The sequence below is a fragment of the Aptenodytes patagonicus genome, chromosome 3 (genome assembly GCF_965638725.1).
Source record: "Aptenodytes patagonicus chromosome 3, bAptPat1.pri.cur, whole genome shotgun sequence".
NCBI lineage: Eukaryota > Metazoa > Chordata > Aves > Sphenisciformes > Spheniscidae > Aptenodytes > Aptenodytes patagonicus.
The window spans coordinates 130,810,930-130,816,928 of NC_134951.1; the positions used below are offsets into that span (position 1 = coordinate 130,810,930).

Here is a 5,999-nt window from a genome sequence, read left to right on the forward strand (position 1 = left end):
CTGAAAATATTGAAAATGCTGAAAAAGTTAAAGATATGTCAAAAACGTTGGAAGTATTGAAAATATTAAAAAACATTTTAAATGTTGAAAACGATGAAAATGTTGAAAACGTTAAAAAAAAAAATAAATTTAAAACGTTCAAAAAGGTGCAAATGGTGACGACGTTAAAAAATGTTAAAGAATGTTTTAAATTACGAACAGGGTGGGAAACGTTGAAGATACCGCAGGTATTGAAGGGGGGGGGGGCCGGAGGAGGCGCGGGCGCGGAGCGCAGGGCGCGGAGCGCTCCCCGCGGGGCGGCGCGGAGCGGCGCGGAGCCTCCGCCCGGCGGAGCGCGGCTGCGGGCCGGGCCATTTCCTTCTTACCAACCCCCCCTGCAGCCCTCGGCGGGAACTGCCCCGCGCAGAAAGCGCCGGAAAAGGGAGGTTTTTCAAAAACCAGACCCCAAAGGCCACCAAATCAACCCAAAGCGGCTTCCCCCCCCCCCCCCCCCCCCGCCTTTTTTTCCCATCGCCAAAATAATCCTTTTTTATTTTATTTTATTTTATTTTATTTTTTTAAAATTTAACCCCCCAACTGGCTTAATTTATACGTCTCTTTATAAGGACGCACGCTACCTTTGCGCATGAAAAACACCTAACAGTTTTAAATGGCCGACAGTGTTTGGAGCAGGGGCTGCAACATAAGCCAGGACTAACGAAGCACAGCTTTGAACAGGAATAACTGAAACTTTCCCACGCCTCAGCTGCTGCTGCTGCTGCTGCTGCTGCTGCTGCTGCACATTTTTCCCGAGCACACCAACACGCTGCCCAAAGCCCCTTATTTCAAGAGAAAATAGAGTAGCGGTGTGCAATGGAAACTAATGGGGCCGGGGGGGGGATGGGATATAAAATTAAAATCTGACAGTCTGGTACAAGTGAGGTAAACCAGGAAAATGCACCCCAAGAAGATTCACTGCATTCCCCCACCGTTCCAAAATATATCTGTCAGAAAATACGTGCACCAGAAAATACTTCTGTCGGAACGTATATGTGTATGTATCTCAGAAAATGAAGAGGATAATCCAGATATCGATCAGAAAATGAAGGGAATAATCCAGCACAGGGCACCGCCTCAAACAGGTTTCACAGCCTGTGTACATTCGTAAGAGAGCAACAAATCTCCCGCAGGAAAAGCCAAATTTGATGCTCTGAGTCCCTCGGTCTTTCCCCGTTTCGGGATGATCGAGCGCGGAGGGTGCGGGACCCCTCTCCGGCTGGCAGGAGGACGAGCAGCCGGAGCTGGACGGGCTTTGCTGAATCATGTGCACCGTGTGCCTGATTTTATTTTACGAGTGATAACGAAAGTAAGAAAAGTGCTTTGAGGGTTTTGCAAAGCTCTGCCGCTGACTTGCTTCGGGAATGACTTTGCCGCGATGCTTTGGGAATTCCTTTCCATGCGGGGTGAGCGGAGGGGGAGCGCCGCGGCACAGCCGGCGTGGGAAAGTGCGCCGCTTCCCGCTGCCAAAACCCGTGAGCAGCACCCGGCGCAAAAAAAAAAAAACCCAAAACCCCAGCGTATTTTGTGCTTTGCTTTACCAGGAATCTCCGAAAATCCCCAGCCCCGCTTGCAGACGGCAATTTCTCCCGTCGCTGAAGACGACGTACTTAAAAAAATAGTGCAGTTTTGCTGGGACCCACACTTTTCAAACAAGCCGGTGCCACTTGGGTGTCCTGATTTTTCTAGCGACCAAATTTCCGATGCACACAAGAGGAGACGGCAGCTGCCGCCGCTGGCCGCAGTGACTGTCATCGCTACAGACGTGGATTTTATTACGCTTAAAACCAAATAGTCCGAGTAGGAATGAAATTATTGATGTCCCTAGATACCAGACCATCAAATCCGCCACATACGTGGTTGATAAATGTGAGTTTTGAAAATATAGCGTGAAATAATATTATGAAAATATGGAAAATTTTCTACACGGGTAGAAAAAAATACATTGAGCAATTGCTCAAAGCAGTGCAACAGTCAGGGACTAGACCTGCCTTATTTTAATGCTGTGTGTGCGGTGGAAGAGCCCGGCGAGTACGGGGAGGGGCACCTTCGTGCCGGGATTCGGTCCCAAGTGGCAAATATTTAAAAAAAAAAAAAAGTCCTTAAAATCTGGAAGGCCCCAAACTGCTGGAAAGCCACACTCCGCACCCTTTCCCATCCGGAGCCCCCCCGGGAAGCCCGGCATGGCGGTGGGGAGAGAGCGGCTGGGTGGGCGGCGGGGCCGCAGCCACCCTCCTTCCCGCCCGGCTGCCTCCTGCCTGCCGGCTGGCTTGCAGGCAGGGGCACAGGCAGCGCGTTGGTGGGGGCCAGGCTGGAGCGCCGCTTTGACGCTCAGAGAGAAATCCCCACCTACGGCGAGCATTAGTTTCGGTTTCGAGGCGCAACAAACGCTGTGGCACGAGCTCTTTCCTCCGCCGCTGCCGTGCCGCGGGGCGGCAGGGGAGGGGACGGGCGCCGGGCCCCCGGCAGAGGCGGGCAGCTGCCACGCCGGGGATGCACGGCGGCACATGCCGGCGTTGCGTGTCGGCACGGGCAGGCGGTCTCCAGCCGGAGTCAGCTCCCTGCATCCCTGCACAGCTCCCGGCGATGCTCTCCGGCACGGCAAGCCAAAGCCATGCCGGTGCCTTTACCGGCAGTTACAACCCCAGAGGAGAGGGGAGCAGGGCGAGCCGTCGCCCGGTGCTGGGAATGGCACTATAAACCCAGCCATACATACAGAATATGGACTTGGCATCCTTGGAGGCAGCCAAACCGGGGCTGGATACGGCCCCGAGCTCCCGGCTCTGCTTGGGGCGAGCAGGGAGGCAGCCACAGCCGGGGCTGCCCATGTCTTCATCTCAAGACTCGATACCCTGCCTGGGTTTAATCCTTCGGCTTGTCTCAGTTCTTTAAACCAATTTCCCTGTAAGTTCTCACAAAGGAACAGTTCCTGTTTCTCTGCCTCAGCCATGACCGCGCTTTTTTCCGCCCGGCCCTGGGCGCAGCCCTCCTCCCCGCAGCTCCCCCGGGCGCCTCCGCTACAGCCCCACGGGAAACCCGGGGATTTAGAAAATACTCAGCTTTGCTCTAATTCAGACCTTTTTTTTTTTTTTTCTTTTTTTAATTCCCTGTGGGCCGAAATTCCTAGGAAACGTTGGGTTTGGATACCTGGCATCACCAACCCGCGCCCAGCCCCGCGGCTGCGGTGTGACTCGGGTGATGGAGACCCTGGCCGGAGCCGTACCCGTCACCACCCCCTGCCACCCCAGGGCTGAGGGACAGGGACGCCAAAAGCCGGACACGTCGCGTTAGTCCCGGCAGGCGCCATTAACCCCTTTTGTCAGCACAACGCAACCGCGCGCTCAGGCTTAAAAGTGGGTTTCGTGGTTGGTTTAAGGATGCCGTGATTAACACGCACCTGGGTTCAAAAATCATTTTTCTTCCTCTGCCACGCAGGCACGGGGACACCCGGGCGCTTCCCGCCGAGAGAAAACTGGGGCTAGCCAAAGGCCACGGGGACGGGCACCCCCACTTGCACCCATGCCTGGGTGCAGGTGCCTCCAGCCCCGGGCTGCTTCTCCGTAGGAGGACCAGAGGAGAGCAGGGCAGAGGCGAAAGCTGATGCCCAAGTGAGATGCTGCATCCCTGCACGGCCCCGCGCAGCAGCACCAGCACCAGCAGCCCCACCAGCACCAGCAGCAGCACCAGTACCACCAGCAGCACCAGCAGCAGCACCAGCAGCAGGAGAAGGGACGGCGGCAGAAGGGGAAGAGCATCCCAGGGCGCCGCTCTCCCCTCTCCTGCAGCAGCCGCGCTTGCTGCTGACTCATTTTTGGCCAGCGAGCCCACGCGAGGCGCAGCACCTCCCGCCGCTCCGTGGGGTTTTTCCTTTCTTCTTCGTCAAACAGGCGCCAAGTTACCAAAAACCCTCATCACGTGGCCCAGCTTTCATTTACTGGAACTGTACAGCCTCGAAAAAACACAAGTTTCCAGCAGACGAGCCGAGCCACTGATGCTCTCAGCGGGCCCTCCCTGGGCTACGGGGTCCCGGTGGCACCCACAGCCCCCTTCCCGGCCAGACACCCGGGGCTTCGAAGGTAAGGAGCTCCTGCATGGGTGGGTTCCCTGTCCGGGCAGCCCCCCCTCAGCTCGGTGCCTTGCGGGGTGCACTGGGCACCCCAAACTACCCGTCCCAAAGCTGTGCCGCCCGTCCCACGGAGACACTCACCCGAACTGCAGCTCCTTCCCTGCATCCTCCAGAGCCAGCGCCTGCGATGGGGAGAGAAAACATCAGAGCTGGGTATGTTTTCATGGGAACGGGTTAAAAAAAACCAAAAGCGCTGTCTGGACAGGCACAAATGTTGGTTATTTCCCACCATTAAGCGATGACCAAAATAATTAGGAGGGGAAAAAGAACCTCCCCCCCCCCCCGCCTCGGTCCCTACTCCCAGCGGGACGGCTGTGCTCCTGCTGACTCACCCGCTGCTCCCTCCTCCAGTGCCACCGGCCAGCCCGGCAGGGTCCGCTGCCCTGGGGAAAAATAGGCTTTTTTTCATTTACGCTGCTCGAAAAGCCTCTTCTGCTTCTTGCGTTTCAGCGAAGGGCCGGGGAATCACCTGCGGAGGAACGAGATCTTCGTTAGCGGTAACGGGAATGCCGGACACGGGACCAGAGCCAGACCCTGTGCGAGGATGTTTCGCCCCCTTGCCTCCAGGTTTACTCCGGCGGGGTTTTGTGCCACAGGGTGGAAATCGGCGAGGGCTTTGCGCCGCCTCGGATGCCGGCGGCGTGCGCCCGGGGCAGGATGCTCAACCACGGGGGCTTTGCTCCAGGGATTCATCCCTTTGCTTCCCGCGCTTCCCCTTTTACGGGCATTTAATGACAAGGGTTTAATATCAGCTTGTCTGGGGAAAGCCCACAGCCCAAACCTGCACAGTTTCTGCTTGAATGCCATTAATGCTTAAATATTAAGCATTAATGGAAATAACGGGGGGAATGTCGGCGAAACAGAGGAAAGCTAAGCTTTAGCATCCTCCCCTGGGCTGCGAGAGCGGTCCATGCTGGGTAAAGGACAGCACGTGTCCTTAGGGCAGATAAAAAGTCCATCAGCCAGGGCAAATCGTAGCTCCTTCAAGTGCAGAGTCTCCACTTTACCCTGCCGGCCGGGGTACCGGGATCCCCTCTCGGCGCAGAGCCCCCCGCTTCCCAGGCGCGGGTGTATCCTCCCGTACCAAACCCCACGCACACCGGTTTCCGACGCCAGCACCGAAAGCCACGCGTGGATCCCCTGCACCTCTCGGACCATAACAAATCCATCCGACATCCTACCTGGCCTCTCCTCCGCCACAGCTCCCGGCCCGGGACGTGCCGGCGGGTTTATACGGCCCCCGCCACCCCCCGCCAAGATGCGGGGAAGGGAGATTTTTCCCACGGCCGATGGGTGCTCCCACTTCCCCCGAAGCGGCCGGCTACACCCATCGGGAAAGGCTCAGGGTTTTTTTTCTCATCGGAAGGGGCCTTCGCTGGGAAAGGTCTCGTTTCCCAGGGCTTGCAGCCAAACCCACGGGGACCACGGCGGCAGCAGCGGGCTGGGGAGGGGATGAGATGCAGGCACCAAAATCCACTGTCCCGGGGGGGGGGGTGGTGGGAGGCTCTGCCGAGTGGCCCCTGACTCTCCGGTCTTTCAGCCGGGCGGTGCATCCCCAAGCTCTCAGGCACCTGGATGCTTCCAGCCTGTCTGCTGGGAAGCGCTCTGTTTTCCCCCCCCCCATCCCCATCGGATGGGCTAAAAAAAGCTGTGACCTCCCTGCAAACCTCGTGGGAAAGGCTGCTGGCTGCCACGTGGGTGATGGAAACCATCCCCGTCCCCCAGGAAACAGTTCCGGCAAGCGCCCATCGGAGATGCTCATCCCACCCCAAGCCCTTTCCCTCCCCTGCTAAGGGACCCTTTCCCTCTCTCCCGCTGCGGGGCAGTGGCTGTCACC

At 57.4% G+C, this 5,999-nt stretch overlaps 1 long non-coding RNA gene across 2 annotated transcripts in view; it reads right to left on the minus strand.

Annotated features, from left to right (window-relative positions):
• LOC143158802 (uncharacterized) overlaps nucleotides 1-4,617 on the minus strand; it is a 24,833-nt gene extending 20,216 nt beyond the window's left edge. For both annotated transcript variants that reach the window (XR_012995064.1, XR_012995063.1), the window contains exons 1-2: nucleotides 4,495-4,617; nucleotides 4,244-4,284 (exon numbers count right to left, since the gene is read on the minus strand). This is a non-coding gene — a long non-coding RNA (uncharacterized LOC143158802). The remainder of the gene's footprint in view (nucleotides 1-4,243; nucleotides 4,285-4,494) is intronic.
• Nucleotides 4,618-5,999: the final 1,382 nt, after the last annotated feature.